Here is a 23,867-nt window from a genome sequence, read left to right as displayed (position 1 = left end):
AGTAAGCACTATTTTGCATCCTAACAATGTGGGGATCATGTTGCAGATAGTGTAGCAAGAAGACGCTCATGTGTTGGGCTCTTCCATGAGGTCCAAGCCCATGGTGTGTTGGTGATAGGATAACACTGAAACTTGCTTCCTCTGTCCCCTACCACCAACCATGGACAACAGAGAGGGGATCATTATCCTCTTCATCTCCTGACTTCCTCCTTGCCCTCCTCCATTTTTTCCCCGGCTCCTGCACCTTCCTTAACAATTTGTCTGGTACCCAGTGCCCTCCTTGATTGCTGTAATCCACCCTCCCTTGGCACCTGCCTGTGCGAAGACAGTCTGGAACTTAGAGATATTGTTATCCCTTCTGCATCCTCCTCTGCTTCCTCCTCTTCCTCTAGGACCACCACCTCCTCCTGCAGACTATTTAAAGTGTGTTCCAGTATGTAGATGACCGGTATAGTGTTGCTGATGATGGCATTGTTAGCACTAACCATCTTAGTAGCCATTTTGAAACTGTGCAGAAGGGTGCAGAGGTCCTTAATCTGTGCCCACTTCGAAAACGTGATTTGCACCACGCCCGTACAGCATTGGCCCACACTATTCAAAATGAGATACTGCGTCAGGGCTCATCGCTGCTGCCACAGCCGCTGTAACATGTGCAGAGTGGAATTCCACTGTGTCGGCACATCGAATATCAACCAGTTAACCGGTATGGCCAAAGACCTCTGTAGCGATGCAAGTCGATGACCCACGGGGTGTGAGCAACAGAAGTACAAACTACAGAAGTGAGCACACAGTGACTGCTTTCTAAAGCAACGCATCCCAGCCGGGATAGTGGTGGAGAAATTGCTGTACCAACAGGTTGAGGATGTGAGCTATGCAAGGCATGTGTGTGAGGTAGCTCCGGTGTAGGGCCACCACCAGGTTCGCACCATTACAGCACATGTCCTTCCCTGGCTCCAGATTCAGTAGAGACAGCCATTGCTAAAATTTGGCCTGGATAGCTGTCCACATCTCTTGAGCTGTGTGATTTCCAAGGCATATTAATTTTAACACTGCCTGATTGCGGTGACCCCTGGTTGCGCAATACGGAGGTGGGAAGGATTCTTTCTGCACTGTTTGAAAGCATTTCTCATTAAGGCAGAGGTTGAGGATACAGGTGGAGGCCATAGCAGGAGGAGGAGGAGGCAGAAGCAGTGGAGGAAGTGTTACATACAGAGGTTTGTCCTGCAAGTCTTAGGGATTCCAAGACTTGTGGAGCAGCCTCTTCCCTGCCTGCCCCCACAGCCACCAGAGTCACCCAGTGCCCAGTCAGCGAGATGTAACGCCCCTGGCGATGCTTGCTTGTCCAGGTGTCTGTGGTGAAATGCACTCTGGCAGACATAGATGTTTTCAAGGAATGGGTGATGTTGTCTGCGACATGCTGGTGTAGTGCAGGCACAGCTTTCTTAGAGAAGTAATGGTGACTGGGCAACTGGTACTGGGGGACTGCGACGGCCATCAGTTCGGAAACCGTCTGTATCTACCAGGCGGAAAGGCAGCATTTCCATGGCCAACAGAATGGAGATGGTGGAGTTCAAGCTCTTAGCTTTGGCATGTGTAAGATGAAACAATCTGTTACGTGTTCACAACTGCGGGACCCAGGGCTGACTGCTGTCCTGAGAGAGGGTGGAGTAGGCCGAACATGACAAACTGCTGGTTTGTGAGCGAGGTGCAGGCGGAGATGTTATGGTGGATTGAGAAACATGTGGTGAAACAAAAATAGCAGGCATGTCCAGTTCTGTAATAGCTGACTGGCTTTCACTCACCCTGACTGGAGCGGGTAAACAAGTGGAGGTTCTGAGGACGGGGACCTGACTGACAACACTTGCCACAGTGACTGAGGAGGAAGAAGCAAGAGATGTGGTTAACCCTAGAACACATGACCATAAAAATCTACTTTTTCACATACCTGGGGCCTTTTAGGCCCGTGTGCAAATAACATGGAATGACTCAAACAAAAATGACAAACAACTATATACCTGAGGAATACCTAGAGTTTCAAAATTCTAACTAAAGTAATCTTGCAGAAAATAGAAAACAATTAACAGGGCGGGCCTGCGAGGCCCCAGGTATGCGTTCTAGGGTTAATGGGGTGTACAATGGTTGGTGGTGCCCACTAGTCCGCATTTTATCGCAGTGAGATTCCCAGACTAAGGAGTGTTTATTGCGTATGTGCCCGTTCATGCATGTTGTAGTCAAATTATTGCAATTTTTGCTTCTACTGAGTCATTTTTTACAAAGTTGGCAGATAACGTGAGTTGGGTCATCCTTTGCGGTTTCAAAAAAGACTCAGGCTAGACAACCCTTGCCGCCCATGCGAACTGCAGACCTGAGACCGCTGTTGGCTACAGCAACAGTTGTGGCTGAGGATGCGGTTCTTGTTGTGGTTGCATCACTATGTGTCTGTGTGGGAGGCCACAACCTCCTCGTCTTTCTCCTCCTCCACCTCCCCTGCTGAGCTACTCAGCTGCATGCCTTTGAGTCCACAACAAGTGGGATCTACAACCTCATCGTCATCCTCTATGCTCTCCCACTCCTCACCCCAAGAGTCACCCTTCTCTTCTTCCTGCCCTGACAACACAATACAGTCCGCTTGTGCCTCAGGTATCTGAGTCTCATCAGGATCACCTCCCCCCAGCAATTAACATCTGGTGACGAGGGTCAGAACAGAAAAAAATTTGGGCCTCGGTGCAGATGCTTTCCTCTTCTTGAGTCTGCGAATCTTTGGAACAGACCTCTGATGCCCATGACATACAATGTGTGAACAGCTCTGCAGACTTGCCCATCTGTGGTTCCCTACACTCAGTTGGCCGGTTGGAGAGTTGTGATGCGGGGGGGAAACAAACCTATTCCCCCTTCCACCACAACCTCGCTTTTTCCCACTCATGTTGGATGTACCCTTCCCCTCTTTTAACCAGCTGTTTACAAACCTATGCCCAGACCTGTCAGTCACCTGTCACTAAATTACTGCTCAGATAGTGTGGCTGGAGCACTCCTATTAGCGACACAAATTGAGATTTTCTAATGTGTACTCCTGGATTGAGCAGAATATCAGCACAAAAGAAATAAAAGCTCAGATGTAGCCTGGTTTATGTAGCACACTAGTAGCCGAAAAAATTGAGATTTTCGAATGTGGACCCCTGGATGGAGCAGAATCTCAGCACAAAAAAATTAGAAGCTCAGTTGTGGCCTGGTTTATGTAGCACAGTAGTATCAGACACAAATTTAGATTTTTTAATGTGAACTCCTGGATGGAGCAGAAGATCAGAAAAAAAGAATTAGAAGCTCAGATGTGGACTGGTTTATGTAGCATGATAGTAGCAGAAAAAAATTTAGATTTTCTTATGTGACCTCTTGCCTGGCCAAAAAAATTACAATCACCAAATCTTTCTATGCAGAAATGTGGCCTTGTATTAGCAGAAAGAATATAGTTTCAGAGGTGTACTCCTGCATGGAGTACAATATCAGCACAACAGAGTTCTATGAGGAAATGTGGCCTGGTGTCTCTGTCTGGACCACACTATTAGCAAAAACAATTAATCTGCTGGAAGGTCGATTTCACAGCCATACAGGATCCTATCTATCTAAACTAGCTGACTGACAAGCAACTGCCTAGCTAACTATCTCACTATCCAGCAGCAGCAGGAACAGCCTGTCTGCACTGTTACACTGACAAAATGGTGCCAAAACAACAGGTCTGTTCTTTATATGGAGAGGGACATGTGACTCCGGCACAAGCCCTTATGTCTGAAAAAAAATTAAGAATAACAGTCCGCCGCTCCTCTGACCTCTCCCCACGCCCTCCCCTCATCAAACATGTCCCCCCAGTGCATCATACAGCACCACTATCCTAGGCAAAGTCCTAAAAAAAACACAAGTGGAAACAAGATCATTTACCGCACTTTGGCCGAATTTTGCCAGTTTTGAGAAACAACCCTCGGGGGTCCGATCTCGAATCTGAATGTGCAATGTTCGTGTCGAATATGAAATTTGCGAACATTTTCCGAACCTGTTCGCTCACCTCTACCTATGAATACCTGCTTCTTAAATATTTGATGTCATATAAACAATTAATGATCCCCATTGTCATCACTATTTATTGATGAGATGTTTTGTTTGCACACAATTGTCACTTGATTGTGGGAACTCCTGTAGTAAATTCATGTTATCTTGCACATTATTTGATATATTAGATAGATTTTTGTGAATTTGATACATATCACATACATTACATGTCAACTTTTGTCATCAATTTAATAAAATGCAATATAGTTTATGTGATAGACACAGTATAAGTCTCAATAACAAACACAATCAAGTTTAAAGCATTTCAACTTGCTTAGCATTACCTTAAAATTGAAAATTGGGTGAAAATAATATTTGAACCATTTTTTGTAGCTTAATATCTGCCATGTTGTTCTAGCCAAAACCTCCTTTGATATTATTGATAGGGTTTTCTATGCTTACCTGAGAAACAAATCAGGTAATTTTTTTCATATCTTTTCTCTACTATATATACTCTCAGTGGATCAATGGATCAATCAGGACCCAAGAAAACCCTGATCATGTCCACATTTTATTTTTCTACCTAACCTATGCAATTGACATCTCCTGTTAGCCTTTGCCTAGTTATCTCTTTTCTCCATTCTTCTGTCCATTGGTTTCACTTTACTGACCCCATTGCTATCTGGACTTTCCATGTTCCTTAACCCCCGTCACAACATTTGGTGCAACTGTATGTCATGATCGGGAAGGGATTCCCGTAAAATTATGTACAGTTAGGTCATGGCGATTGTGTGGGCACAGTGATAGCCGAGCTCTGGCTTTCACAGCCAGAGATGGCCCAGCAGTTTAAACCCCTAAATGCTGAAATCAATAACAGAATTTGGATGGCTCCCTAATCCACCCCATTGGCACCCCCACAATGTAATCGCGGACTGCCAATGGTAGCCATGGTAACCGGAGGTCAAAGAAAGGAGTCTGCCAGCTACGGTGTCCTGTTAAGCCATGGCTGGAGTAGGGTATAAAAGACATTTTGTCAGTGTAACACTGACAGGTGTAATGCATTTCAATGCATCTGCATTGCAATACATTATACCAGTGATCAGAGTAATAAAAGTTAAAGTCCCATAGAGAGACTAAGTAAAAAAGTTACAAAAAAAATGTAAAAATATTTTTAAAATATCACAAAATAAAGAATAAAATAAATTACAAAATATTATACCAATAAATACATATAATTAATTATGTAACAACAAAAAAGTACATATATTTGGTATCGCTGTGTCTGGAATGACCTGATCTATAAAACTATCACACTATATATTTCCTTCAATGAACACCGTAAAAAAAAATTGTGGAAAAAAACTATTCTTTTTCATCATACTTGCTGAAAAAAAGTGGAATAAAACACGATCAAAAAGACAATTATAAATAAAAATGGTATCATGTCATCCACCGATACGTATCACGTCATCTTGCACCGCAAAAAACAAGCTGTCGGTGAAGAAATAAAAAATATATAGCTCTCAGAATATAGCAATGCAATAACAATTCTTTTTCCTATAAAATTGTTTTTATTGTGTAAAAATAGCAAAACATAAAAAAATTATATAAATGTGGTAATAATCGTACTGACCCAAAGAATAAAGCTGTCTAACACTTTAAAGGAAACCTGTCAGCAGGAATGTCCATGTTAAACTAAAGGTATGGGCAGTATGGCACTGTCATACTGATTTAATACATACCTTTAGTTTAAAAATCTGCAGCCTGGTTTTCGTTAAATCTTAATGTTAAATTTCGGTGCTTCGTGCTTCTCGGCAGGACTTGTGGGTGGTACTGTGGATAGGGCTTTTGGCTCAGAGGGCACAGACACGGCCCCTCTGCCTTGCTGCCTCTGTTGCATTAATTTGAATTTGGGTTTGGCGTCGTCTTAGCTGTGGGCAGCTCTCTCGCTGGTGGCAGTCTTCATTAAAATGGCCCCGGCGCATGCGCAGATCGACCTCCTGTGGTCTTCAGGAAAATGGCGCCGGAGTTGACGCATGCGCAGAATGAGATCTTGGCTCGTCAATGGCAAGCTCCATACTGCCCATACCTTTAGTTTAACATGGACATTACTGCTGACAGGTTTCCTTTAACCACATGGTGATCGGCATTAAAAAAAACAGTTTCTGACTTGCTGGTTTTTGTTCATTTTCCCTCCAAAAATTCAGAAAGCAATCAAACAATGTTATGTGCTCGAAAATGGTACCAATAAAAACTTCAACTCATCCCACAAAAAACAAACAATCACCTTACTCTGCTGTCAGAAAAATTAAAGCTCTAAAAATATCGTATTGCAAACACTTTTTAATGTAACAAAAGTGTTTTTTAGCGTTTGATAGTAGCCAAACATAAAAAAATATATACAGTGGCTTGCAAAAGTATTCGCCACCTTGACATTTTTCGTGTTTACTACCTCACAACCTTGAATTTCACTTTTTTTTGAGGGTCTGCACCAGTACATGTAAAGTACATGCCTACAACAGTGATCATTCGGTTTTCTTTTTATTGTAAAGCAAACAACAAATAGGACAAAATAAATGAAAACTTCAGTGTGCAGAATTAGTCACCCACCTAAAGTCAGTACTTTGTATAGCCTACTTTTGTGGCATTTACATCAGCAAGTCGCTTTGGATAAGTCAATATGAGCTTTGCACATTTGCCAGTGGGATTTTTTCCCATTCCTCAAGGCAAAACTGCTCCAGCTCTTTCAATTTAGATGGTTTTCTCTGGTGAACAGCAATCAAGTCTTCAGATTCTCAATAGGACTAAGGTCTAGGCTTTGACTAGGCCACTCCAAAAGATTTACAAGTTTTCTTTAAACCTCAAGTGTTGCTTTAGCATTATGCTTAAGGTCATTGTCTTTTTGGAAGGTGAACCTCTGTCCTAGTCTCAAATCACTGACAGACTGAAACACGTTTTGCTCGGACAATTTTCCCTGTCTCTGCTGCCAAAAAAATCCCCACAGCAAGATGATGCCACCATCATGTTTCAATGTAGGGATGGTGTTCTTGGGGTGATGATCTGTGTTGCTTTGGCACCAGACATAGAGTTTACCTGGGTGGCCAAAAAGTAAAATTTTGGTCTTTTCTGATTACAGCACCTTCATCCGTACATTTGGAAAGTCTCCCGCATGTCTTTGCCAACTCAAAATGAGCCTTACAATTTTTGTGTGTAAGTAAAGGCTTTTTTCTGCCCACTCTACCTCCATGGAGTGTACGGCTTATTGTGGTCGTATGGACAGATACTCCAGTCTCTGCTTGGGAACTCTGTAGCTCCTTTAGGATTACCTTTGGTCTCTGTGCTGCCTCTCTGATTAATGCCCTCCTTGCCCGGGATGAGAGTTTTAGTGGGCTGCCCTCTCTTGTCAGGATTATTCTGGTACCATGTTCTTTCTATTTGATGATAAAGGATTTGATGGTGCTCTTGGGGATCATCAGAGATTGGGATATTTTTTTTTATAACCCAACCCTGACTTGTACTTCTCAACAACTTTGTCCATGACTTGTTTGGAGATTTCCAAGGTATTCATGGTGTTGTTTGGTTAGTGATGCCTCTTGTTTTAATAGTGTTGCAACCTCTGTGGCCTTTCAGAAAAGGTGTGCATATACTGACAGACCATGTGACACTTGGATTGCACACAGCTGGATTTCCTTTCACTAAGCATGTGACTTATGAAGGTAACTGTTTCAACCAGAAAATTTTAGGGGCTTCATAGGAAAAGCGGTGACTACATATGCACATGCCAATTTTTAATTATTAGATCCCATAAATGTAATTTATGCCTATATTTTTCTCACTTCACTTCACCAACTTAGACTATTTAGTGCTGAGGCATCACACACAAATCGGGTTACAAAAATATTTAAACACAGTTTGTAATGTAACAAAATAGGTAAAAAGCCAGGGGGGTGAATATTTTCACAAACCACTGTAAATCTTCTATTGCTGTAATCGCACTGACCTGAGGAATAAGGGCATCTAAGCATGAGGAACAGTGTAAAAAAGAAATAAAAACAATTCTTGACCTGCTGTTGATTTGTTTTTCTGCCTCCCAAAGATCATAGTAAGGCTTGGCTTACGATTATCCTGCACTATACGCTCAGCACTTACATTGGGATTTCCGTATACATCTCTGAAATATGAGATTCATACAGAACCCCCCCATGGAAGATTCCCTATTATAAAGCAGATCGAGTCACTTTAGACTCTCTCTGTCCTGTGATCTGGTAGTGTCCGTCATTGTAAATGTCTTTTTAGGAGTGTACAAAAGAACAGTCAGCCACAGTTTTGTGTACATCTGAAAAGAAGTACACCGCTAAACAGAGGCCAGAAGGAGTCCAAAGTAACTTTGCTGCCTCATTATAATGAATGAATCTGTTGAGAGTGTCAACTGGATCACATCATTCAGAGATTTTGATGGAAACCCTGATGTAAGTGCTCAGTGTGGAGCACAGGATAAATGCGATTCAAAATGTTATGCAAAATGTTCCCACTAAAAGCGTCAACTCAATCCGCAAAAAGGAAGCCCCCACTCAGGTCAGTCTTCTGTTAATGTAAATATGAGGGCTTCCACATTACTGGTAGCACAAAGGCTCTGAAAAAAGTGCTATGGCTCCCCCCAAGAAAGAAATCCAGCAAGATATGCGCTCCCAAATCCAAATGCCCCACTCTCTTCTGAGCCCCACAATGTGTCTCAACCACATTTAGTATCCACATGTTTTGCATTTCTGTAGTGATGAGAGCCCATTTAATTTATGGGGTGCATGTCTCCAGAAGCATAAGCTGGGCACAATGTACAAGCACTAAAACATGCTGGCCAATATAATGTAAGGGCACTACAATGGCAGATTTGACACTTAGGGGCTCTGTATATAGAGTCTGCAAAGTATTCTATGAATATTTGTTCTGCAAGAGTCAAAAAGCTCTCCTTCCCTTTTGAGTCTCACTGTGTGGCTAAGCAGTACTGTACAGCCACATATGGGGTATTGCCACATTCAGCAGAAATTGTGTGACAAATTTTGGTGCCATTTTCCCCATTTCCCCATGTGAAAATGTAAAATCTGGGGCTGAAACAAATTTTTGGTGGTAAAAATGTAATAATTTTTTCTTCACTGCCCAATGATGTATAATTCTGTGACATAACTATGGTTTCAATACAATCACTGCACCCTTAGATTAATTCATTGAGAAGTGTAGTTTGTAAAATGGTTTCCCTTATGGGGGGAGTTCTGCTGTTCTGGCGCCTCACGTTCTCTGCAAATGAGTCATGGCACCCACAAACTATAACAGCAAAATCTGCAATATAATATGGCGCTCCTTCTCTTCTGAGTTTTCTACTGTGCCAAAAAGATGTTCTCAATTACATGTAGGGTATTGGTATGCTCAGGAAAAATTGCACCACAAACTGGGAGGTCCATTTTTTTTCTCTTGGCCGTTATAAAAATTAAAAACTTTAGGCTAACACAAACAACATTTTAGTGGTAAAAATGTAATTATTCTTTATTCACCACCCAATGGTATAAAATGCTGTGACACATTTGTGTTGTCAACATGCTGACTGCTCGCCTAGATGAATTAATTAAGGGGTGTAGTTGTAAAATGGGGTCACTTACGTAGAGGTTGGACACTCTGAAGAGCTGTTCACTTTTCCATTTATAGATTCAGGCCTCTCGCCCGGTCCACTTTAAGCGGGTTAAGAGGAGATCGCGTGTAGCGATGCCCAAATATTTGAGCAGCCACGGTCACACGAAGGCGACAGTGGGAAAGTGTCACAAGAGGTGGACGATGATGAGACACAATTGCCAGAAAGTCAGGAGGAGGACCAGGGTGTGGAAGTGGAAGACGAGGTGGTGGACGATATAGTAACTGACCCAACCTGGCAGGAGGACATGCAGAGCGAAGACAGCAGCACACAGGGGGAGGGAGGCAGAGCACCCCAACAGGCAGGAAGAAGCAGTGTGGTGGCCGCAGACAGAAGGCAGGCAACCGTTCCCTGTAACACCAACACAAAGGAAGTTGCCAGTACAACTGTTAGGTCTCCCCGAGTCTGGTTGTTTTTTAAAGACTCTGCCGATAACCCCAAAAAGGCCATTTGCACCACCTGCCAGGCCATCATCAGCAGGGGTGGCAAAACGACTAGCCTGACCACCAACAGCATGATCAGGCACATGGCAGCAAAGCACCCGACTTTGTGGGCCGAACCCCAGGGTCCAGGAACAGTGTCTGAGGGAGGCACCATTGCTTCTTCCGCTGTTGTGGATGCAAGCCAATCCCATGTCCATGGTGCATGCAAAGATGCCTCTTGCCCTGCACCTGTCATTGCACACTCTAAAGTAGCAGCATCAGGAAGAACGTCCATGTCCTTGTCCCAACGCAGCGTTCAGTTGTCCATACCCCAGTCCTTGGAACGCAAGCGCAAATATGCAGCCAACGCCCCATAGGACACACTACTAAATCCTCACATTTCACGACTGCTTGCGCTCGAATTGTTGCCTTTTAGGCTCATGGAGACGGAAGCATTCCACAACGTGATGGCGGTGGCCGTCCCTCGGTCCCCAGCCGCCACTATTTCTCCCGGTGTGCCGTCCCCACATTACACAAGCACGTGTCCCAAAACATTAGCCGTACTCTCAACAACGCAGTTACCGGTAAAGTCCACCTAACCACGGGCATGTGGACAAGTGCTTGTGGGCAGGGATGGTACATCTCGCTGATGGCACACTGGGTTAACATAGTGGAAGCCGGGACCCAGTCGGATCTTGGGACGGAACACGTCCTCCCAACGCCAAGGATTGCGGGCCCTAGGTCAATCAGGGTTACCCCCACGGTCTACAGCTCCTGCACCTCATCCTCCTCAACCCCCTCCTCCTCTTCAGCCTCCATCTCCGAAATGACCACATCAGTCACAAGCTGGAAGCACTGCAGCACTGCCTCGGCCAAGCGGCAACAGTCTGTGCGGAAACTAATATGCTTAGGTGAAAAACCGCACAATGCTGAAGAGTTGTGGACAGCTCTGAAAGAGCAGGCAGATCTGTGGCTCACACCGCTGAACCTACAGCCAGGCATGGTCGTGTGTGACAGTGGCCGGAATCTGGTGGCGGCTCCGAGGCGAGGCGAGCTCACACACGTACCATGCCTGGTACATGTGCTTAACCTCGTGGTTCAGCGGTTTCTCAAATCCTACCCGGAGCTGCCGGATCTGCTTGTTAAAGTACGCCGCCTGTGTGCCCATTTTAGAAAGTCAGCTACAGCTTCCGCCGCCCTTGCAGTATTTCAGCAGCATTTGCAGCTTCCAGCTCACAGACTGGTGTGTGATGTCCCCACGTGTTGGAACTCTACACTGAAGATGTTGGGAAGGATTTGTGAGCAGAAGAGGGCAGTTGTTGAGTACCAGCATCAACAAGGCTGTCGGTATTCAGTTCAGACTCCACACATAAGACCTCAGGAGTGGACATGGATGTCAGACATATGTATCATCCTCCAAAACTTTGAGGACTCCACCAAGATGGTGAGCGGCGATGACGCCATAATTAGTGTCACCATCCCGCTTCTCTGTCTTCTGAAATGCTCTCTGCTCACGATCAAAGAGGATGCATTGCAGGCGGACAACGATGAGATGGAGGAAGGAAACATACAGGGTGATTACACACAGCCCAGCCTCATCTCATCCCAACGTGGGATGGGTGACAATGAGGAAGAGGAGGAGGAGGAGGAAGGACAGGAGCTAGTTTCATGCACAATAGATGGCACTACCTGCACAGCTGTCATACCGTCTGTTCAGCGTGGATGGCCAGAGGACAGAGAGGAGGATGAGGAGGAGAGCATGGTCAGTCATCCTCTTGGTGAGGACACGGAAGTCTTGCCTGTTAGTAGCCTGGCACGCATGGCTGAGTTTATGTTACGCTGCCTTTCCCATGACCCTCGCGTTCTCAAAATTTTGGAGGACAGCCATTACTGGTTGGTGACACTTCTAGACCCACGCTACAAGGAGAACTTTATATCTCTTATTCCTGAGGCGGACAGGTCTACAAAAATGGGGCTGTACCAGAAAGCCCTTGTTGCGGAACTATAAAAAAATTCCCATCTGAAAACGCTGGCAGCAGAGGTCAATCACTTCGTTGGACAACCAAGGAGTGCAGGCAAGAGAGACGCAACTTCAATCCAGCAGAGGCAGGGGAACACTGTCAAAGTTCTGGGAGAGTTTTCTTAGACCCTCCCATCGCACAGGCCCTGAGATGCGGGGTGCTCTCACAAGGAGTGCAAAGTATGGGAAGATGCTGAGGGTGTACCTTGCCGACTGAACCAACGTCCTCCGTGATTCCGCTGTGCCTTATAATTATTGGGTATCCAAGCTGGATACGTGGAATGAACTGGCTCTCTATGCCTTGGAGGTCCTGGCCTGCCCTGCCACCAGCGTTTTATCAGAGCGGGTTTTTAGTGCCGCTGGTGGAATTATAACTGATAAGCACATCCGCCTGTCAACTGAAAATGCTGACAGGCTGACTCTTATAAAAATGAACAAGTGCTGCATTGGGCCAGACTTCTCAACACCACCGAATGGTAGCAGCGTAACATAAACTCCAATACAGTGTCTTTTCTTGAGAGGTGTATTCCCATGCACCTTTTCACACCCACACATGGGTATACACTTCCTGATTTTGGCTATTTGCTCTTGCCCTCCTCCTTCTCCTCATCCTCCACCACCATATCACCAGGGTGACCGTGGCCCGTGATGCAACACCCACCTAATTTTTTTAAAGGGTTTTTATGATGCCCGTAAAAAAAAATTTTGATACAGTATGTTCATGTATACCCCCCAGGGGTAAATGTTTGTCAGCCCATACACTTAGTGCATGGGTATTACAAGTATAGGAGGCCCGCTCCTTTCTAATGGGAACATTTTTTATGAGGCCCTCCTCCACGTCTCTTCCCAGGGCCATTGAAGTGCCTCCAAATTTTTGGCAGCCCTTGCATTCACTGTATAGGCCAACACTATGGGAGACTCTCTCCTTTCTAATGGGAATTTGTCTTTACTGTGGCCATGCTCTGTGTGTCTTTAAATTCTTCGTGGGGGTTTTCCTAAAATTGGTCAGCCGTTGGACTCACTTCATACCCTATAACTATAAAGCAGACTCTCTCCTTTTTAATGGGAACATGTCGTACCTTGTTACTGTGGCCCTGCTCTGTGTGTCTTTAAATTCTTAGCGGGGTTTTTCCTAAAATTAGTCAGCCGTTGGACTCACTGCATACCCTATAACTATAAAGCAGACTCTCTCCTTTCTAATGGGAACATGTCGTACCTTGTTACTGTGGCCCTGCTCTGTGTGTCTTTAAATTCTTAGTGGGTTTTTTTCTAAAATTAGTCAGCCGTTGGACTCACTGCATACCCTATAACTGTATAGCAGACCCTCTCCTTTCTAATGGGAACATGTCATACCTTGTTACTGTGGCCCTGCTCCGTGTGTCTTTAAATTCTTAGTGGGGTTTATCCCAAATTTTGCCAGCTCCTGCCGTCACAGCATGGGCATTACCACTATAGGAGACCCACTCCTTTATAATGGGAACATTTTTTTACTGAGACCCTCCTCTATGTCTCTTCAAAGGGGTATTGGGTTGCGTCCAAATTTTTGGCAGCCCTTGCAGTCACTGGATACGCAATAACAGTATAGGAGACCCACTTGTTAATAATGGGAACAACAAAGCATAGCCGGCTGATGGCTCTCTAACAATAGCTAGGGCCAACTACTGGCCTTTTAAGAATAGTAAGGGCCGTCTGATGTCCCTATAAAAATAGGCTTTATGACTTTCAGAGTCCCTCCATCATAAATAAAAAAGGAAGTGTCTGATGATGTGTCACACACCACATTGCCAGCTATGGTTGTAAAATGTTAAAATGACATTTCCTGGTGAATGCATCTGTCTTAAAAAAAAAACTAAACAATAGGATCTTTCTTTAGTATAAAAAACAGCGTCACCAATTTAACCTAAATGTAACCACATTGTTCAGCTTATGCACCTCCTCCTCCATCTCCGAAATGACCACATCAGTCACAAGCTGACAGCACTGCAGCACTGCCTTGGCCAAGCGGCAACAGGCTATGCTGAAGATAACATGCTTAATGCTCAATTGACAAACCGCCCAGCGCTGCAGAGTTGTTGAAAGCTGTAACACAGCAGCCTGATCTGTGGCTCTCACTGCTGAACATGCAGCCAGGCATGGTCGCGGATGATAATGGGCGGAACCTGGTGACGGAGAAATGACAGCCGGGGTAGATACGATTTCCCTCTATGCCAGTCCTTTCACCGAGCTAAAGAATATGGCTGTGGTGAAATACAACTCCCACTGAGAAGCTGTTTCAGATTGAAAAACATTGTGCCCACCAGAGGATTTGATTCTGAGGGCTAACCTTCCTCCCCCGCTCAAGAGCCCCATAGCAGCTGCAAAGTTAGCGCTATCATGAACTCTCGTGACGTAGAAGCCAAGACACACCAGAGGATTCTCTGGTGGGAGCGTCCAACCCTGCCGAGAAGCAGTCCTGGTTAAGAAAAGTGTGTGGAAAAGTTCCCGGACACTCTATGGCTGCTTTTTTACTGAGGTGGAAACCCACGCAAACACGGGGAGAACATACAAAGTCCATGCAGATGTTGTCCTTGCTGGGATTTGAACCCAGTATCCTGGCGCTGCAAGTCTTCAGTGCTAACCACTGATCCAATGTGCTGGCGTTCACCCTCTAATATCTAACAGGCTGGAGAAACTTGCACCTACTGCCACTCTATCTTCAGCTCCTTTGTGAGAAAATGTATTTGGGCAGCCACTCAGTCTACCAAATAAAATTCCTGAGAAGGAAATTGGGGATGGCTTTGCTACTGGTACTGGGGACAGTGCTAATACCATGGCGTCGTACCATAGTTTGCTGGAAATATTCCAGGCTGGTAGGAGGCAAGCAAATTCCCACAAAAAAGTACCAGCAGTAATGTTCAGGGACCCGCGCTTGTAGAAGACGGAGAAAACACCGGGAGAAATAGTGACGGCTGCGGACAAAGTATGGACATGAGGCATGTGGTTGTGAAAAGCTTCCGCCTCCACGAGCCTAAGAGGCCACATTTCAAGTGCAAGCAGTTTTACAGGACTTCCTGTTAGAAATGACATGAAGGCTTGATAGGGTTTCCCTCTATGCCAGTCCTTTCACCGAGCTAAATAAAACTGTCAGCAAAAAAAGTTATGGACTAGCTCCGTACCGTCCCTGGCCACATTCACATGTCCACGTGTTTGTGGTTAGGCGGTCCTTCCAAGTAAGTGGGAGGGCACGGGTAATGTTGTGGGACCCATGCTTGTGGAAGGTGGAGGCGATACCGGGAAATATAGTGGCGGCTGGGGACCGAGGATGGACACCCGGCCGCCGCCGGCATGAGGTTGTGAAAAGCTTCCGCCTCCACGAGCTTAAAAGGCGATATTTCAAGGGCAAAAAGCTGCCCAGAAATCTGGCAGTTTATTGTTGCAGCCTGTGGGTGGATGGGTGGCTGGCTGCATACTTGCACTTGCATTCCAAGTAACAGAAAACTAAGCAGATGGTGGCCTCTATCATCATCATGGCCTCACCTCGCACTATGAACTCTCCTGAACGAGAAGCCAGGGCCCGCCGGAGGAGTCTCCGGTTCTCTGGTGGGCCCGTCCAACCCTGATGAAAAGCAGCCCTGGCTAAGAAAAGTGTGGGGGAAGGTTCCCGGACACTCTATGGCTGCTTTTTTAATGTGGATAGGCTATGCTTATGCATGTTATTTCTCAAAACGCATTACAGATCAGGCCATTGTCCAACTCCGTGTTCAAGAAATTAAATGCGCAAAGAAAGATGTGTGTGTGTGTCAATGCACCACCGACAAGGGCGAGTTGATGTTGGACGGGCTGCCATTGCTTCTGCAACAAACTGTATTACAGGACTTCCTGTGAGAAATGACATGCAGGGTTGATACAGTTTCCCTCTATGCCAGCCCTTTCACCGAGCTAAATACAACTGTCAGCAAAAAAAGTTGTGAACTGGCTCCGTACCGTCCCTGGCCACATTCACCTGTCCACGTGTTTGTGGTTAGGCGGTCCTTCCCAGTAAGTGCACTGGGGAGGGCACGAGTAATGTTGTGGGACCCGTGCTTGTGGAAAGCGGAGGCGATACCGGGAAATATAGTGGCAGCTGGGGACTGAGTATGGACACCCGACCGCCGCCAGCATGAGGTTGTGAAAAGCTTCTGCCTCCACGAGCTTAATAGGCCACATTTCAAGTGCAAGCAGCTGTCAAAAGTTTGGCAGTATAGTATTGCAGCCTGTATGGCTGGCTGCCTGCATATTTGCGCTTGCATTCCAAGGAATGGGGTAGGGACAACTGAAAGATGCAGTGGGACAAGGACGTGGACGGTGATTGTTGCAAGTCTGCAACGACAGGTGCATGGCGGGAGGCATCTTCGCATGCGCCAAGGATCACTTATGATGGGCACACTTTTAGGCAGTGACCTGGAAGTCAGAGATGCTTTCAGAGGTCTTCCCCATGCTGTTCCCATGTCTTTTCAGCACTCTATGCATGTGTCTGATGATGTGTCACACACCACATGGCCAGATAAGGTTGTAAAATGTTAAAATTACATTTCCTGGTAAATGCATTTTTCTTGGTTGAAAGCAATGCAAAAGTGCAAAAACGCATCAAAAACGCAACGTGTGAACATAGCCCAAGGTGTGGAGGAGTATTCTTGGTTTTGGTTATTTATTTTGCCTTATATACAAGTCATTACCCTGGAAAGGATGTTCCTTAACATATTTCCCAGGAAAATCCATTTTGGTTTAGTTTTTGTGTGTTTTATTGTGAGTCCGTAAAAGTGGCGTAATAGTCTGACAACGTTGTTGACAGCAGTGACCTGGGAGTCAGAAATGCTTCCAGGGGTCTTCCCCATGCTGTTCCCATGTCATTTGAGCACTGTTCCCATCGATTTGGGCAATTTTTAGGCCCTCTGCCGACCGCCGGGGGGAGCCGCCTGAAAAATGCTTCAGTTTCCCATAGACTTACATTGGGCTCGTTGCTCAGGTCGAGCACCCGAGTATTCCAATTTGCTCGACACGAGCAACGAGTACCCGAGCATTTTAGTGCTCGCTCATCACTACAGGAGAAGATCAAATGCAACATCCAGTTCCACTGCACTGGGACTTTCTACACTTCTGCTTATATTGCCTGCTTATGATTGGTCAGTGTCATAAAGGAGGCATAAGTACATGCCCCCAGTGAAAAATAGCTAATAACACCCACTTGGACTTAAATACAATTAACTCATTAGGTGCCAAATATTTGATTGCAAATAAAACTTTACTTAGATGCAAAATAAAAATTTAAAAAATGTAATCCGCTCCGCAGCAACAATTACATTGTGTCCAATTCAGCATGAAAAATGTGGTGAAAGGTCTTCTTTAAGTTGTGTTAAAACATAATTATCCAATATGAAATTACATTGGGTGGCCTTAGCATATTTCCGAAAAAATATTTCAATATAGGATATTGTCATTTAGTTATTTTTTTTTTGTTTTAACATCATTAGACATTATTACATAACATAATTTTGGACATTTAAAGGTGTTTTAGTAAGTCCTTCAAAACTCAGTAAAGAACCTCAAACTTGAAAGGAAATTATTCACATAGATAAGTGTAAAACAATACGTTTAAGCTTGTTTAGTTCTTTTTTTGTTTGCTTGTTTGTTTTAATTGCATGGATACAATGCACGTTTAGTATCTTTCAGCACAGCATAAAAAAGACATTATGAAAAGGACACTATAAAAAAGTTAAATGAGGTGCTATTTATGTTCTACTAAAACATTGTAAAATCATATAAATGCCATTTAATTGCAGCAACAAAGCCACAATTATAAGTGCTAATGAGCATAGGTGGCATTACTTGCTTATGTGACATGACGGTGTTCTAAGGCTTTTAAGGTATTACTTGTCTCTGCATTTCCTTTTCTAATATCAAATCCTATAACTACTTTAATTGTGTTCCAAAGCTGATAATGTTCAGTAATGTGTTACCTCTCTGGCTGTAATGATATTTTCTTTCATCGACCCTTTTTGCTAATTTTATATTTAGATGTCCTAAATAAAATGTAAAAAATAGATGGTACATTTAAAAAATGTAACCCAGGGGAATTGCCATAATAAAAACATAGTGCAAAAATATTGTCAATATAATGTTAATCATGTAATGTGTTGTTGTTTTTTTAACTTTACAGAAATTGATCATTAAATTACTGAAACTATGCATAGACACCTATACATTTTTACATTTCGATGCAACCCCACAATTACTGACACAAAGAACAATCTTCATGGACAAACAATGGTAGTATTGGGTCAAACTGAAGTGCTCAGTGACCTTAGAGGGAATTTGTTACCAAAAATCACAGCTTATCAGATGCAACGTTGGAGTCCTCAATGCTCTGTGTACAACTGAAAGCTGTTACAAAAGTCAGCTTAGGATAAATCATATCTATTTACAAATTGTCATAGGCAAAATAAACACTAACCATAGGCAAAAATTAGGGTTTATTTTGGCTATGGCAATTTCTCAATGCTCTGTGTGCGCTGTGGAGTCCTTGATATTTGTGAGCGGTGGGATCCCTGCAACCACCAACCATTGATTACAAGCTTGCTCCTTATACACTGTGTGGGCAGTTGAATCCTGACCCTAATGACTACCAAGGATGCCGCGTATTAGGAGCAGTACTGCGATCTGAAGTGTGATTTCTTAGAAGTTACTTTTATGATACAAGTAATTGCCAAGCTGCTAGAATTAGGGTGTATGAGAACTTCATGGCGGTATGGTTTAATAACCAGCTATTTACTACGATAATTAACTGAAAAGACCTGGTCGGCCACAGTATTCAGGGTAAATTGGTTGAAATAAAGAGTTACAATGCTAAAAGTGAGAATTTGACTTAAATTTATGTGTTGGCTTCATTTCCGAACACCAAACAAAGTGAAGTTACAGCTGGATAAATTACAAAAAAATTACCAGAATTTTGTATATGGTATATACAGACTCTTGCATTCAGTTGGAATACGATTTTGCCACAAAGCATCAGTCTGTATACAGAACAGTCATACTGCTGTCATTTAGCAACTGCAATGTATATATACTGTAACACATGCACAGTATTATCCTTATACTTGTTAATACCCAACAGCAGCAGCCTGAATGGTTGAATAAAGTGCCAAGACTAAAAGGGATCTAAAAATATCAAAGAAGCGTTCAGAATTGAAAGTGATTAGGAAAGCGAGAAAATTGAAATACGCCTGCTTTGCATGGTTAAGGGCATACTTTTGTGATCTGAGAATTAGTTTGTAAAAAGTGCAGTCATCAGACTTCTTTCATCATATATGGAGCACCTTTGCAGATACAGGGAAGTATATTCAAGTATGCAAAGATATTGGAGTATTCACTCTCAGCGTCATGAGGCTGGGTAATAACTAATGGGAGAAAATACTGTATATTAGACAGTAAAAGATTTAAAATTCAATTTTATTAAAGTATATGTCATAGGTAGGTCTTGGAAATTAAAGTCAATTAAAAGAGATGGAGAAAGAATAAAGATGATGAGCTGAAACGAGAAAATGTGGGTGAAAATAGCATATTATTAAGCATCTTAATAGACTAATGTGTTGGCAATTTAGAAAAGTCGAAAGGACCAGTTGATTGGGGAAAGCTCACAGTCGAAGAACAGTTTATGGAATAAAGACAGTAACCGTTAATAGGCTAGTGTTGAGTTTGCCAACAATAACTACGGTAGTTCTTCAAAGGACTAGTTGACAAGGGGAAAGCTCACAGTAGAAAAACATTTTATGGAATAAAGAGAGTAACCATTAAATAGGCCAGCATTGGGTTTTCCAACAATAACTAGTTCTTCAAAGGACTAGTTGACTGGGGAAAGATTGCAGTAGAAAAACAATTTATGGATTAGAGAAAAATCGTTAATATACTAGTGGTGGGTTATCCAACAGTAACTAGTTCTCTAGTTGTTGCCTTTTGTTTGCACTGTTTAGAGCTATTAAGCTAAATTCTTATCTAAATCTAAGATGTATAATCTGAAATGTTCTAGACTAAGCTGAATTTGGCCATTCTACAGACCTTGGCCCTATATTTCATTATGATTGTTTCATGGATTTCCTGATTTTACTTGGGTCTTTGCGGTTTAACTGTCACACAGGGGAATTGGAAAATTCACTGGTAGGCTTCTGTGCAGAAGTTCCCACACCCCACACGAGCAGTGTTTGGTATAGCACACTTAATGTAACATATATAAACAATGGCAGCATATCATCATTCATTTAACGAGATATCCAATTTATTATTGTATAGAAACAGGAAAATTTGTGAAGAAGGGTCAGGTAATGTTGCGTGTTGTTGAACAGTGGACCCCACAATCAATATCACTGGTGGGCCCTTGGTACCCCAGTCCAACACTAGGTCTTTGTGTCTGTTTTTGAAACATGTAGAATCTGTCTTTTACACTGACTTGATTGTTTCAATACAGTAGTCATCCGCTCAGAATAACCTCTTTGCAGGTGAAGGCCTATAATCTGCTGTGTCCCCAGAGAATTTTGCATATAACCGTTGCATTCTATAATAACTCAGTTTATATTTTTTTGCTCTTTAATGCTTGAAGAATAAACTTGTGTATCCATAATACTTCTTCTGTCCAACGGGACAAGACATTATTGCTCCTAACTTAGCCATAGTATTTAAGAAATGTCAAAGATAGAAGAACATTTCTATAAGGATGGAAACTTTATTTAAAATATTGTAAATTCTTAATTGGGTTAATATTTGGCACTGGTGCATGTCTGAGATGTGACAAATTGTAGAACATATGACTTATATTTCTGAAACAGTATACAACTCATTGTAAAACATCAATTATACATAATGTATGCAACTGTCTCCTGTCAGCTGATCGACTATGCAGATGGTTCCATCTTCATTTGTATTGTATATGGAATAGAAAAACAACCCTCACTGCAGGATACCACATTAAAGGATAAAAGCAGAAAGTGCACAGATACAAGTGGTGCACATGCATGTAAATCACTCTGAATGTTAATACAATAAAGGAAAAGGTAACCAGAATTACATAAAATCTTTTATATCAAAATCTTCCTAGACTTGGATGTTTTCTGCAGACGCCAAATATCTTAAGGCTCTGGAAATTGTTGTTAAAATGATTCTTTAATCCAGAATTATATAGTACCTGTAGTTGAACCTTTGTCACTAAAACGTGATATGTGCCATATTGTTCCTTGGATAATGGGCCATGTTGCCTTGTAAAATGGTGATTAGGCTTTATGAACTATATATCTCCAATATTACTGGCTACCTGAAAGGTGCTGTCTACTTTGTAATGATCAAATACCACAATGTAAAATTTATGATTTTATTTCCTGGGGTAATACACCAGGTTTGCTATTTTTTATTTCTTTACTTTAGACTGATTTCAGCTTGCAATGGCACAAGGATTTTCAACCAGTACTTCACTTATGACTATGCCCCTAAGGCAGTAACTGCGACATGGTATATTTATTGTACGCCTTTGGAAAAAGTCCTGGAGACTTTGTCGCTTAAAGTATCTATATCGTTAATATTTTTAGCTTTGGAAGTGTTTTGGCTTTTTTAGATAATTCTTTTGTTTTGTTATTTCTCTGTCTATTTCATTTCTTTTGGTTTATTTCACTGAGCCCTTAAACATTCTGTTCAATAGATATGATTCTTCTTTTTTTATTCAATATTTCTTCATAAGAATTTAAATGTATCAAAGCAGTAGAAAGTCAAAGTATAATAGCTGCGCATGTCAACCAAGTCTCTGCTTTCATTTTTGAAAGTTTGATTATACTGTACTTAGTGATTCTTCAAAACAACAAGCTTATGTTGATGCATGTATTACTCTTAGGCTGTGTGCCCACTATGCGTTTTTTAAGCGTTTCCGCACCAGCATGTCTGCAATGTTCCCCAATGATAATCCGCATGTGCTGTGCACATGCTGCGGAAATTTCCGCTGCAGATTATCATTGTGGAAAAATCCGCAGCACTACCAATTATTTTGCGTAATCGCGGCGTTTTTGCTGCCATTGACTTGGATTGAATCGTTTAATATCCGCATGACTACATGTGCACATGTGGATATTAAGCGATTCAATGTGCGGATGGTACCCGGGTCTGGAGAAGAGGAGACTCTCCTCCAGACCCGGGTACCATAGTACCTGTAAAAAAAATGAATAAAATAAAAAATATACATTATAATCTACCTTCTGATGGCCCCCGGTCTCCTGTACAGTGCGTCCTGGCTCCCCGGCAGCTTGCGATGGTCTAAAAGGACCTGCCATGACGTCATTTAGTCATGTGACGTCGGCGGTCGCGTGACCTGTCACATGACTAGATGACGTCATGGAAGGTCCTTTTACACAACCGCGAGACACCGGGGAGACTGGACTCATCGGATAAGGAGACCAGGGGCCATCGGAAGGTACGTATAATGTTTTTTTTTTATTTTTTACCATTTTTATTCTTTTTTTTAACTAACTTGGTCACACTATATAAAATCCATGCTGGAAAGCACTTGACAACCCGCATGCGAAATCGCATGATCAAAACGCTTCACTTCCGCTTGTCCCTGGCTGTAAAAATGCATTTACAATCCCCATGCGTTTTTTTCTGCCAGGGAGATGCAGAAACGCTCAGGAAAAATCCGGAACATTTCTGTATCGTGGGCACATAGCCTTAGTATTTGCTATAATAAAGTAGTAATACACTGACATGCCTCACTCAAATACTAAGCATTCATCTGCTAATCACACTTATTGAATGATCATGTGTCACCAGTGGTGGTAACTTGAGGCTCATGGGCCTCAGTGCAAAATCGTCAAAAGGCCTCCCATATAACCCAGGTGTTTAACCCCTTCCTGATAAGGTTATTTTCAGCTTTTTCATTTTCATTTCTTCCTCCCATTCTTACAAGAGACATAACATTTTTATTACTAGGTACTTTTTTTTTGCAGAACAAGTTGTACTTTTGAATGACACTATTCATTTTATCAATTGATGCACTGGAAAGCAGGAAAAAAAAACAAATGCGTTGGTATTGCAAAAAAAAGTGCAATTCCTCAATTTTTTTGTTTTTTATTTACCATGTTCACTAAAAGGTAAAACTGATCTGACAATATGATTCTTCAGGTCAGTATTATTACCAGATACCAAACATGTATAGTTTTTTTTTTTTTTTTAAGTGGTGGAAAAAATGTGGAAATTTGTAAAAAAAACAATTTAGCTTCTTTCGCCATTTTCTGAGACCTGTAACTTTTTCATTTTTTGGGATTTGGGGCTGTGTGAGTGTTTATGTTTTTTGCACCCTCAGCTGATGTTTTTACTGATACCATTTTGAAGTAGAGACAATGTTTTGATTGCCTCTTATTGCATTTTATTGCAATGTTGCAGTGGCCAAAAAAACATAATTCTGGCATTTTGATTTTTTTCTCATTACACCGTTTACCGATCAGAATAATTTATTTTATATTTTGACAGATCGGACATTTACAAATGCAGCGATACCAAATATATGTATTTTTTTAATGGGGCAAAAAAGGGATGATTTAAATTTTTGTCATTTTTATTTTTTTTTCATATTTTTAAAAACATTTTTTCACTTGTTACTGTATTTATTAGTCCCCTTATGGGACTTGAAGCTGTGATCATGCAATCGCTTGTACTATAC

The 23,867-nt window shown here is 42.6% G+C and overlaps 1 protein-coding gene across 1 annotated transcript in view; it reads right to left on the bottom strand.

Annotated features, from left to right (window-relative positions):
* The window catches only part of TPH2 (tryptophan hydroxylase 2), a 552,487-nt gene that overhangs the window by 33,713 nt on the left and 494,907 nt on the right, over positions 1-23,867 (bottom strand). The gene's annotated exons all lie outside the window — the stretch shown is intronic.

The sequence above is a fragment of the Phyllobates terribilis genome, unplaced genomic scaffold (assembly GCF_046119375.1).
Source record: "Phyllobates terribilis strain yellow unplaced genomic scaffold, ASM4611937v1 Scaffold_11__3_contigs__length_659146591, whole genome shotgun sequence".
NCBI classification, from domain to species: domain Eukaryota; kingdom Metazoa; phylum Chordata; class Amphibia; order Anura; family Dendrobatidae; genus Phyllobates; species Phyllobates terribilis.
The sequence above is the reverse complement of the archived record's forward strand: the minus strand, read 5'-3'. Positions and strand labels throughout refer to the sequence as shown.